The sequence below is a fragment of the Engystomops pustulosus genome, chromosome 1 (assembly GCF_040894005.1).
Source record: "Engystomops pustulosus chromosome 1, aEngPut4.maternal, whole genome shotgun sequence".
Taxonomy (NCBI): domain Eukaryota; kingdom Metazoa; phylum Chordata; class Amphibia; order Anura; family Leptodactylidae; genus Engystomops; species Engystomops pustulosus.
Genome location: NC_092411.1, coordinates 120857258 through 120870859, shown reverse-complemented (window position 1 = coordinate 120870859; position 13602 = coordinate 120857258). Strand labels below are relative to the sequence as shown.

Here is a 13602-nt window from a genome sequence, read left to right as displayed (position 1 = left end):
CTTATGATCACTTTTTATTACAGTTTTTATGCAATGTAAAATGGTAGCGTTTCAGACATTTGGGCACTATTTTCAATTACAGGGTTCACCACTGGGAATAACATTTTTTAAAATTTGGTTAGATCGGGTATTTTGGAACACGATGATATCTAATGTGTTTGTGATTTTATATGAGTGTAGGGAAAGTGGGGTGATTAGAATTTTAAGGTTTTTTACATTTTTTTTTTACTTTTTTTTAAAACTATTTTATATGCTACTTTATTGCAATATATGGCATTTTTACACAGTATTTATTACAATGAGCCATTGGCACATTGTAACGAAACTGCATATGCCATGCAGTCTCGGGTCTGAAGAAGACCTGAGACAGTTATGGCATCTCATCGCCGCTCCTTGTTGACATTTCCGGGAAGCGATTATCGGAACAAAGATGGCAGCACCAACGCACGGCTGTCTTTTAAAGGCATCGGCAGGGCTTATTCCCGCAACTGGTGCTCGCACTGACTAGGAGTATTAACTGTGAGTTTTTGCTGTAAATATGCAGCAAACCTCGCCTCTGTATAAAGAGGGCTCAGCCCATGATCCCTCTTCCTACAGCCCCCGCACCCTGCACCATACATGTACGGCACAGAGCATGAAGGGGTTATGAAGATGTATATTAGTTTTAGTAAAACTAAAAAGTTTCATATAAACTGCATATTTTGAACATACCTTTAAAGAATGCAAATTAACCCACTCAAAATAAAAACTTCATTAAAAACTATGATTATAAAGCATCGTCCTTACCCCTAAATCCTTCCTTTCCATGGCTGCAATGTTACAGAAATCGGTTGGTAAACTTATATGTAAGCCACCTGAGTCCATCATACTAAGTGAGTAGAAGTAGGAGTAGAAGTCCACGGAAGCTGCTATGATTTCATGTGATCAGATATATGCATGGTGTACAGTTTGCAAATAGGAACCTTTCACTAGTTGTTTGTGAAAATGTGGTGACGGGTTCTCTTTAAAGATGTCTGTAATTGAGCATTTTCTCGTTATTTTCTATAAATGTTGTTGGTGGGTATTGCTGGTGTAAGGTAAGTGGCGCTCACCATGTCAGACTTTTCTCCCTTGCCGAGCATTCCCCTATTTAATATCATGCAGATGCAGAGGAAGATGTTATGCTGCAGTTTTCCTTCCTTTTTACTGTTTTACTTTAGATGTAGTTTTCGTGACTAAGGCTTTCTGAACATTTACAGAGAGCCTTAGGCAAAGTAATGGAACTTTAGGATGCTAGAAAGTGGGGCAGATGCCATTTTGCAAGGTCTGCATATTCTACAGGAAAATGATAGGTATGCTTTAAAAAGTACTAGAAAAAATTGCTAAAATAAGTTAGACCTCAAAAGTTTGCATAGCTTGAATATCCATGCCATAAACAATGAACATCACATAATAAACCAATTTCAGCTCTTAAGAAACATTCAGACATCAGGATTTGATGTAGCCCAGATTGTTTTGTTCTTTTTATCTAATACAACACCAAAAGCTAGAAATGTTAAAATGCCTTAGGAAATAAGACAAGCAGCCAATGCATGTTTCTTTTCCAAGATAATCCCACCAGAAGAGAGTTTGGGAAATTTTGGAAAGTTAAGGTCACTCATTTTTACAAAAAGAGTTTGAAATGGGGAGGACACTTTATTTCTTTAGACAAAATGGGGCACATTTACATTTACCCGGTCCTGTGTGTTCCCCGATCTGGAGTATCCGCCGAGAATGCACTGTGCGATTCACTTACATAATGCGCCCAATATGCTGCATGTGTTGCTCCCCGCTCAGGTCCGCCGGAGTTCACCATCTTCTTCTCGGTGCATGTAAGTGCTTGGCTTGCTATACAATTTTAAAGTTAAATCCTGTGCTCTGTCCGAATCAGTCGGATCGCCTGACAGCTCGCCCCCCCCCCCATTTCTGACGTATGAAAGCCGGCACTGAAGCGACAAAATCCGATCATGTGCGACACAAATTCCTGTCCCAGCGTTCCCCGATAGTGGTGGAAAACCCGATGGAAATACGCCTGCGGGAAGTTGTAAATAAGCCCCAATATCTCAAAATGCCACACACAATGTATTATGTGTAATAGAAAGCAGTTCTTGGACAATAATAAATTATTTAGACAACAGAAAAACACATCCTGTAGCACAGTGGTTCTGAATCTGTGAGTCACGACCCCTTTGGGGGTCGAACAAACGTTTTACATTGGTCATCTAAGAGCATTGGAAATATATTTTATGAGGGACTGAGACAATGATCATCTATTGAAAGTGGCACCGCACAGTAACACCCATGTGTGCAGTCTCCCAGACACCTGCAGTTTAATTACACAACTCACTACCAGCGTCCTTTCACAGGAGAGTGTAGAGCCACAGGAAAACGGAGAGGCTACGGAGAACGAATGGGAGTGGGGGCAAGTAAGTACTTTTAACTGCTAACTGTTGGGAGCATTCCTTTCACTACAGGCTAATGGGGTCATGCTGGTGACTTCTGGCTGCTGGGGGCATTCCTGTCACTACTGGCTGCTTTGTGGCATCACTATTACTAATGGCTACTTGGGGTTTTCCTGTGGCCACTGGAAAAATTCCTATGAGTACTTGGGGCATTCTTGTGACTGCTGGCTACTGTTGGCATTGCTGTGACTATTGGCTACTCGAGGCATCCATGTGACTGCTGGCAACTGGGGGCATCCATATGACTGCTGGGTACAAGAGGCATCACTGGTGGAATTTCTGTGGCTACTGTAGGCAGGCAATGTGATTTCTGTGGGCATCACCGTGACTACTGGCTACTGGGGGGGGGATCATTGTGACTACAATTACAAATCTTAACAATTGAAAAATAACAGTTATGAAGTAGCAAGGAAAATAATTTTATGTTTAGGGATCACCACAACATGAGGAAATGTATTAAAGGGTTGTAGATCAAAAGAACCAGATGAATTGTAAAAATACTACCTCAAAAAAGGTAAAAAAACAAAATTTAAAACAAAAATAATATTTTTTTTATACTCAATAAAAAATATTAAAAGGATGAGGAATTTAGCAAAACAACAGTTACACAGGAAAATGGGAAGAACCTATAGTTAAATATGTCCAGAGAAAGCAATGTAAGTTATATGCGTATCTACAAATGCCCAAAATGGTTTGCAACTGCTCCAGCGAGTGCTAATGGTCCTAGATACAAAGGAAACTATATACCGGACCGCCCCCTTATGAATACATCAGACCGCTTTGCGAGCAGACCAGCGTTTACATTGTACTCCGCCACAGTGTTAGAAATTGTTACCAGAGGTTTCCAGTAACGCTACTATTCCAACACTGTGGCGTTTGTTTCAGCACTAGGAGCTACTTACTTTAATAATTTGTGCCCAATTTATGGGTGACAGGTCCTCTTTAAAGTGATACACAAAGTGATACAATATACATTATTAGAAATTTTAATATTTTCCTTCAGTAAAAGCTGACCCCAACCCATGTTTCAGCGTTGCCTTCTTCTGGGGGTGATTCTTCTATATTTGTCCGATTCTTATCAAACATATGAATGTCATACTGAGGGAGCAGATAATTCAAACACTTGCTGGAGGCAACGTTTCTGATACACTGAACATACAAAGGTGTGTTTTTGATGTGAACATCTTACATTTAAACGAAAAAAAAAAAAAAAACAATGTAGAACAAAACAATACAAAGCCTGCTTTTCCCCATCCTGAAGAATTCCGTCCATTTGTGAGAGAAAAAATTACCGGTGACATCCATCCTCAAAGCCCTGTCCCCAACTAATAATAGTACAAGCTGGTAATAATACTGCTCTAATCTAAAGGATCTTAGGGGAGCATTTGTTAGATTTTTTGCCAGTTTTTTGCGTTTCTGCACCCTGGCGTGCCATATTTATTAAATGTAGGCACCACAATTTAGCTTCTTTTCTAACATGGGTACCAAAATTTGGGCACAGCCTTTAAATTTCAACTCTTTTCCTGCAGTTCTAGCTTCCCAACACTTTTTGATGCATAATTAAACCAACAAAAGCCAGGCCCACCAACTTCTAAACCTTTTTCATGAATGTGGTTTCACATTTATGACGCTCATTTATTCTTCCTACAGTGTGCTAAATACATTAAAGGGGTATTCCAGGAATCAGCATAATTCATATACAAGTGGGCACTCAAAATATAAGCTAATGTGTAATTAGTTGTTATTTAAAATTTTGCTCCCCTTAGCAGAAAATGCTGGTGACATAGACTGTAATGAAGAATTAAAATGCTACCGGCCCTTTAATCAGTCCGTTAATTTCCTCCGCGCGGTCCGTCGCAGAAAAGAAGATGGCCGCTGGTCACATGTCCACATCACATGTCCTGTACCTGCCTGGGCAGGGTCATGTGATCACCACTATGTTTGGCTGTAGTCGGTTGGTTGCAGTGCATCCAGTATGATCAGTGTTGTGGTGTTGGCAGTTACACATCATTACTATGGTAACAGAGCAAGAAAACCTGTTACATCATCACTGTTAGCAGAGCATAAGTGGTAGGAGGAGTTACTGAGAACTAAAGGATCATGGAACTTGTAGTTTCCAGTGGCGGCCATCTTAGTGATAACTCCACCTACTTTAGAGAGGCCATACATTTTGTAAATCATAAAATCATATTATTTTAGCTCCGTTTTGTGACTAATGATATTGAGTATTGTTGTATTCATTTACTTATATCATCAAGGGTTTTTGTGTCAGACGTTCATATTCCCGGAATACCCCTTTAAGCCCGTGGGCCACAATGTAACATCACAGTTCAAATCACTGCTAAAATGGGGCCAAAAAAATAATGAATGTTCACCAACCAATTTATTTTGATACTAGTTTCCGGTCTGGTGGGGCACTTTTCAGCAAGCAAATGTTTAATCACTTACGAGGCCATATACAACAGATGTGCTACTGCTATTTCACCAAACTCAGAAGTTGATAAGTCCTCCGCAAGAGCAACACGTAGGTGGAGATTTATCAGTGCTTCTACGGCAGTTTTCAGCATATGATTCATCTCCGACATAGGGAGTAAGAGCAACAGTAAATATGCAGTAGTAATGAGAATGGTTACTTCATTCCTCCAACTCCATATTTTACTTTTTACAGTGTCCCCATAAGATTTTCTGCTTGCTTGAAGCCAATGGGCCCAAATGTCACTGGCCTGTCTATTACTCTTATGGGAAAAAGACACCTTACTGTCTCTTCCTTTAAATTATCAGTTGTCTGATAGGTGGAGAACAGCTTCTCTGATACTTTCTTTCCACAACGAATAGTGAAAAAGACATCTCTATTTTTTATTCTACACACACAAATACACGCAAATAAAATAAGAAGCAGGACTGTATCTGATGATATTTTCCAAGTTTCTACCTTAGTTATCATCTCATCTTTCTCCTCTACAACACTTCTATATAGGAAGTTTGGAACCTCATCCCTCAGAATTAGTGACCAGTTTTGGAAGCAAAGGGTAGGAAAAAAGGCATGACATATAATGGAAAGAAATGAAAATGGCTGCTGCTTCTCTCCTTATTACTTGCCGGGAATGTTTTACTTAATAACAGGCAAATAAAAGATGGTTACAAACAAGAACAATATGTTTGTAAACCAAGCTCTAAACCAAAGAAATGTGCGTTTCATTGTTTTAATTTGTGTTTAATTGTTTTCCATGTTAATTCCTTACAAATGGAAAGCATGCCTTTTGGTTTTGGTTTGCATCCAATATTGACAATGTTCTACTTTTATGGTGTTTTTAGTGTTATTATTATTCTTTTTAGCGTGTAGAGATTGTTGACAGAACAACATATAATTAGACAAATGACATCATGGCTCCGTTATCCAGAGACAAAGGCCCTTCACCGTAAACACAGGCCAGTTGCTATGGTGACCCTCATACTTCATTTGCTCAAGCATGAGGAAACTGCTTGTGTGACCACAAGGCATTTATACCAAGTATATATTAACTAATTAATAATCAATCTGTGCACTTGCTTACAAGAAAATATTTCCACTTTATGTTGGGTTTCAAGATTCTTAATGGTACAATGCCCTTAAATGCTTGTTGCCTGGTAACCGTTAGTTAGATGCAGCTTTTTGAGATTATGATCCTCCACTCTCCACCTAGTATTAACAGTGAACTTAGAACAGATACAACTGAGGTCAACAAATTAAATGATATAATACAACAAAAATTCTAATTAACTTTACTTACAAATAGTTCTGGAAACTTGTGAAGATACTTAAATAAATAAAGCATCCTTTAAATTTTAACCATCATAAAATGAGTTACATTACTACAGACACAGTGCCTGGATCTATGAGCAGGGCTGTGGAGTCGGAGTTGTTGTCGGTGACAATTTTGGTGTAGTCAGAATGTGATAAAATGGACTGACTTTGACTGTACAAACAAATAATACATTATTAAAAATTCAGAAGCATAATTTATTAGTCCAAGGTCCATGCTGTCATACTGCTCAACTTTAAGGGGCTTCAGCAGTAACCAGTACCCTAGATGCACCAACAATCAAAATACAGCAAAGTTTCACCCAAGAAATGATAAATGCCACGGTACAGCAATAAATATCAACCAAGAAACCAAATACTGCATTCAGAGCAGACAAAAATAGGGCAGACTCCAGAGGTATTAGAGACCACATAGAGGGCTTTTAACACTGGAAACCACTAGAGTATAAAACTACTAATACTGGAGAACCGCAGAGAAGGCAAATACTAGAGACCCGCAGAGAAGACAAATACTGGAGACCCCCATAGCAGACTCACAATACTGGAGACCCCCCCAAAGCAGACAAATACTGATACTGAAGACCCCCAGAACAGACATTAATACTAGAGACTCCATAGAAGCCAATACTAGAGATCCCTAGTGCATAAAACATAATACTGGAGACCCCAGTGCAGACAAAAAAATAGTCTCCTTTCCTTATTTTCCTCCCTGCACTACACAGCAGCTTTTTCTCTACTTCATGTGCCACTCTGCTCAGTGTACTGTGCTGGTTATATTCAGCGGCATCAGAACCTAGAGCAGACTGCACAAGGAACAGTGGCCCCTGGAGCAGTATAGTACAGCTGACAAGTACTCATCACTCCTGGGTCCTCTTCTGCGGGTGCCCTGCTTTGAGCACATAACTTACGGTGTGCTCATTGGGCTCTGACTGTCAGCAGGGTGTGGAGTGCAACTCATGGCTTTCCAGGCTGCGTATGGCCTGTCGGTGTGGCTTGTGCACCCCTGATCCCCCTTTTAGTTGAGATGAATGTGGCTGCATGTTATGTGCATGCTCAGGAGTGAAGATCCTCTGTCTCAAGTCCTGAGCCTTTGTCAGGCATCTTGTATGCCATTAATGTGAAATCCATTGTGCCAAGTAAAATAATATGTCCTTTAAACCTTACTTCCTTGATGCAGCGACAAGACTCCCCATCTAGTGTCTTTCCAATATACTAGTGCTACGTGACCCCCTAAAACCACGCACAACTTTGGGAGATGAAATGTGTGAGTAGCATCTACATATTGATATAACTTTATATCTAGTTAAGTGCAATATCAAGTACCTATCACACGTATATCAGGTGAGAGTCCATTGTCCAGCTCCCTCACCATCTACTACAACTTAAGAGTATATGCTCCACTTGATTCCCGTTCCCATTTGTCTTCACCTTCTCTGTCATTGCCGAGTGCCCTATTACATCTACTTTTCCAGTTGGTTGCAAGCCAAAGTACATTTTGTTATGGAAGAAATGTAGCTGCATTTTTCCACAATATCACAATCCACTATTACATTATTATATGCCGGCTGAAAAATTTAAATAGCCTTGTATAGGTCTGAACCTTCCCTTAGTGTGTTATACAGGCAGTCCACAACTTATGTTTTCCTGCGAACAACCCCAAGTTACGAACAGTCATATTCATGCAACTTCTCTTTCTTTCTATCTGCATATTAGTTGCTCATTTTTCTTGTTCGGCTCCGGAGAGCAACGCAATCCTTTGAGTAGAAGAAGGCAGCGTACCTTTTCAGAATTCTAAATGTTTAATGTTGTTACAGAAGAAATCTAACAGAGGGATCAGTTTTACTGTATTATGAACATCCTACCTAATGCCAAACTCAACTTCTACTGGTATAGAGTCTTATATTCTTATCCATTAACTCTTCCATAACCTTTTACACTTAGCAGTGACTTACTCTACGCAGTGACTTTCTCAGAACTGCATGCCTTCTGGATCTTACCAGAGGTCTGTGGGTTCTGCATTGCTGATGATGCAACAGCCTTGACTGTACCACAAAGACACATACAGAGAAGGAAATATGTAAATACATTTTCCAAGATAGGATAAGAAAAACTTTGCCCAATGCTACGTTGTTAGGCAGCCTCCTTTACATCAAGAATGACTTTCAGGTATCCTAATGAAATAATGTTGGATAATAGCCAAACCAGGATTGTGGACAACCTTTTCAATTTATTTGCATCTCTTCAGCATAGTGTAAGGAACTGTTTGACTAGATAATAGGCGATAGATGCAAGTCAGGTCAAGTCTCAATACACCAGAAAAGTTGGCCTTTAATGTCATATTCTCCTAAAGGAGATCAGTTCATTCCTTGACCTCCATCTACGGTCTCTCACCTAACCAAGCCACTTTTCTACAACGCTGATGTGCCAATGAGATGCAGCCTTTGAAACATTAATTAATTTTTCTAAGGTAAACTGTGAGCTGGAATCCCACATTCAGTAGCTAATTGGACACTGTTAACGATATATTCCTCTACAGCGGCCATCTTGGACCAAGAGAACCAAACAGAAGCCATTTTGAAAATCAAACGGACAGCTAATGTCACTATTCAAACTTCATACAGTGTGAAAGTGTTTAGAATTCACTGTGTTCTCGCTAGTCTCTGCTTGAAGGCCATGTTATGACTTAACAGAGCTAGCACAAGGCCAATTAGTCTGAGAAACAAGGCCTCTGAGAACAGGGAATAGTTTGCACTTCATTAACCCTTTGATAGAATGTCTTCAGAGAATGTCCCAGTAAAATTCATTATGGCCAATAGCATTGCAGTATTCTATCACCTTGTCACGCCCACCAATGCAGATTTTTCTGTCTTTGATATATGCCACTGCGCACTAATAAACTGGGGGGCGATTCTACATACACTAAGAGACTGATGTGTCTTAGGTTTGTTCTCTCGTCCTGGTACCGGGCAGCCATGAAAGAGTTAATTTGACAGTCAACTTTACAACTGATAAGGGCGATTTAAGCCCTAGATAAAAATCTCTATCAGACACCATAGCAGACAGGTTTTTAAGGATATGATCTCTGATAGCTTAATTTCACTTTCACTGAAACATAAAACAGAGTTACGGGTCCACCATGTAAATATCTGAAGGTTCTACCTGCCAGCGGGAGAGGTACTGCTGATCATTTCATACTATTGATATTGAAACTAATGGCAAGTGTTGAAAGATAGAGAGTGAAATTGCCTTATACTGCCATACATTAGTATAGAGAATATAATATAGACAGTCTAACAAATGAAGCCCCAAGGGAGACAAATAATGACGTTAAAGAAATGTAAACAATAATAAAAATAAAAAAGTAAAGTAAAATGTGTCCATAAAACAAATATAAAAATAAACAAAAATTTATAAATACATAAAACGCTAATTAAATAGTGATCAAAATATATGTTTAAATATTTCTCAAAAGGGTATTCTTCATTATAAAATGACCCCTAAACTGAAGAACTCGGATGTGAGATGGAACTGTCTTCTTACGTTTCCTCCAATCAGGACTTGTGTGGGAGTGTATTTCACACATAATCTTTAGACCAATAGGACATGAAGCTAGGGGTTTGTCACTACATTGGGAGGAGTTACGACTCTGACTTTTGAATAATGTACCGCTATTTGTGTATGAACCCAAAGATAAACTTCAAAGGGGAAGGAAGGATTAATGAGGAATAAGGGACTATATCCACAATGTCGAAGAAAGCCATGACTAAGGACAGGGACACTGTCCGAAACGCGTAGGCACTACTGTCTATCTGAGTGGATCACTGAAGTTTTGTATATGCACTAAATAAAATCCTTGGAGCCTTTGGAGCCTGGCTGGACTGTAAATTCTTCATTTCTTCGACATTGTTGTGCCCCAGCAGAAGGGTGGCCCGTGCCGATTCCGACACCGAAAAGGGGGCAGGTGAGCTGGCATTATCCTTTTTGTTCTCACCACTATATCCACAATACATTACTGAGAACGTGATAGGGGTTTTAAAAATAAAAAAAAACGCCCATATCATTTTTGTCATTTAATCCCAGAGCTCCTAAGGCTCCTGTTTTGATAATCCACCATGCTTCCCTTCTTAAAAGACTTTTGTGTCTATCACCTCTGTTATTCCCTAGCTTCATGTCCTATTGGTCTAACACAAGTCCTGATTAGAGGAAACAAAAGAAGACAGTTCCCTCTCAGGTCGGATCCGAGTTCTTGCCACAATGGGCGCAATCTAGACAAGATTCAGTCACTTTTTGTTTTTAACCAATTAGAGGCTTTTAAAGTTGTACATTTATGTGCAAGATCTTTTTCCTCTCTTTTACATCTATGTATACATACCTCTACTTCGTTATTCCTTCCATAATGGTGGTAACCATTTCTTTTTGAAAGGAGCATATCCTTACACTAGCTAACACTGGCAGCATTGACAACCAGTTGTTAGTGTAGTAAAACATTTTTAGTATAAAACAAAACAGAAATGACACAATGCCAAGTTCCTATATTACTGTATATACTGGCGTATAAGACTACTTTTTAACCCCTTAAAATAATGGCTACAGTGGGGGGTCGTCTTATACGCCGGATATACGGGGGCCGCACTGTGTGAGGTTTTTTTTTTCCCCGTCAACGCGCAGAGAGCCGCTTCCTGGGACCGCCGGGCATGCGCTGCAGTCCGCCTCTCACAGTCATTAGAAGAGGCTTAGTACGCGCTGACGGGGCGGCGCGCTGTATGCTAATGCAGCCGCCCTGTCACAGCGGTCGGCGTCACAGAGCTGGGGGTCACAGGCGGCACTTACAGAAACATGTCGGATCTTCATTAATATCGCAGCTTACAGTTATGATCGCCAGGCACTTGCTCTCTTGTTTGTTTTGCAAAGTTTTAAGCAGACTTTTTTTCATTTGGGAGAGGGGTAGTCTTATACAGTGAGTATATACCAAATTCTATATTTTTAGGGCAGAAGTTGGGGGTCGTCTTATACGCCCAGTCGTCTTATACGCCGGCATATACGGTAGATGTTCCAAAAAATGCAATGTACTCTTAAGAGCAATATAATTATTTAAAAAAATGGGAGGAGTGGTGTGTCCCCTAGCGGCCATGTCCAGGGAATCCTCATCAGGCATAACTGATATTAACCTATCATTATTCAATATAACCTTCTAGAGATAAACATTAATAACGTTTTTCACAAAATTTTTGGTTATGATAAAACTCAAAAGCACATAATTTTTCTCCTACTATTTAGGTTGTGTGGTTCATTTCTTATGGCCACAAGAACATTTAGCTTTTCTATGGCAGTAAATTAACCCTTCTGAATTTGTATCAGTTTTTATCAGCATTTTTGTGGAGCTGAAATTCTAAATAAAAATCTCTGGTAATTATCAGCAAATAATCCAATTTCAGCACTGTTGCTTAAATACACCCTCAAGATTTAATAAATCACAAACCATTAGACCTTTGAATCTTCATGACACACGTATGTAAACTAGAACATGTTCAGGAAATGTACAACTACATAAAAAATTAAAATGTTATCTCAGGAAATAAGTGAGTCATTAAGGAGTCATATTTGAGCTATATAGAACGTCATTCATCACATTACAGTATGTCTACATGTTTATTTCTTAGAAAAATGTAAAGCCAACTGTTGAGCTGTCTCTCATCTATTGTTCGCTCCCTGAAGGGATTAATATTACACATCAAGTCGTGGCACAGAAAAAATGATTTTGTTAAATGGTCTTGGCAGGTCTCCAGCTCATGCAGCAGCAGCAGCAGCTTTCATTCAAAGCAGCCAAAAAGGTGGGAAACAATGTTGACTTTAGTTCCAGGTCTTGGCTGTATACAGTGTACATTAGGTGCATTCATTAGCGGCGCTGTAGATCAAATTAATGCATTGTACTTTTACCAGCATTGGTAAATAAAGATCTTCAAGGTACGTTCCAAGGAAAAGAAATTGTGAATGCTTGTCAAAGTTATATATCACTTAACTCTTTCAATGTCTTCAGGCTGTGTTTCGGAAATGGTAAAAATTTGTTTTTATAGGTGGTGCATAAGTTGCTTCTATATATATGTCACTTTTTTACATTGTTCGTAGTGGCTTAAAATTTTGCAGACTTGCACATTGCTGTGATTAAAGCCATACACATGTACTTGCCTATTGTGTTGAGATTGCCCTTCAATTCCTCCCCAATGGCATTTCTTTGATGCTGCAGGTTCATAGGGCATTTCTAAATGTGACTACCATAGCATATTCCCCTCTTCCTATTAAAAGTGTAGTAGAGGGACTAAATCTTACCTTCATATTTCCTTTGTGTAGCACTGTTCAGTTACTTGAGCACAAGTCACTTTGAACTCATTGACATAATATAAATAGAGGTCACAGGTCATTGATTCCACTATATATCATGAGTTCACATTTTAGTCACTATGTTACCCTAACTGTATTATACACTATACATATGTATTGTCTCCAGCAGCTGATAAATGAAGTTGATGTATATACCTGACATATTTGCTGAAATATGTATTTCATTATATTTAATAGCTGCTGATCTGTACTGCAATGTACTGTGTCCTACACCAGTAGATAATTTTTAGATAATATACCTAAAAGTCTCTCTCTTAGGCTCCTTCCACACTAGCGTTTTTCATGCGCGAGTTCTGCGCGTGCTTTTGACGCGCAGAACTTGCATTGCACTCTGTCCCATTGTTTCCAATGGGTCTTTCCTCATTTGCGTTGTTTTGCACGCGCGTGCTTGCGTTTGTTTTGACCGCGTCAAAATCGCAGCATGCTCTACTTTTGCGTTTCACGCGCGTTTTTCCTGCCCCATTCAAGTCTATGGAGACGCATCAAAAATGCATTGCACTCGCAAGCATTGCAAGTGCAATGCGAGTGCAATGCGTTTTAAATGTATGGGTTGCTAGGTGACATGAATAATTCCCCTGCTCGAGATCGAGCATTTCATTAAAAAAACACAGTGAAGAACAGTGAAGAATAGAATAAAAACAGTGAACACAGTGAACACAGGATCATTTAAGTGAAAAACACATTAAAGAACACAGTGAAGAATAGATTACAGATGTTCGGCACATCTGCTTACTTGTCGGGTGCGAACAAAATAGCATGTGAAGAACAATATATATGTGTGATACATACATCTGCAATGTCTTCTTCACACATATATATTGTTCTTCACATGCTATTTTGTTCGCACCGTTCCGCGCGTATCTCCCGACAAGTAAGTAGATGTGCCGAACATCTATAATCTATTCTTCACTGTGTTCTTTA

At 39.4% G+C, this 13602-nt stretch overlaps 1 protein-coding gene across 1 annotated transcript in view; it reads left to right on the top strand.

Moving 5' to 3' along the window:
• Nucleotides 1–13602, top strand: part of GLIS3 (GLIS family zinc finger 3) — a 243969-nt gene that overhangs the window by 26706 nt on the left and 203661 nt on the right. The window lies entirely within an intron of this gene.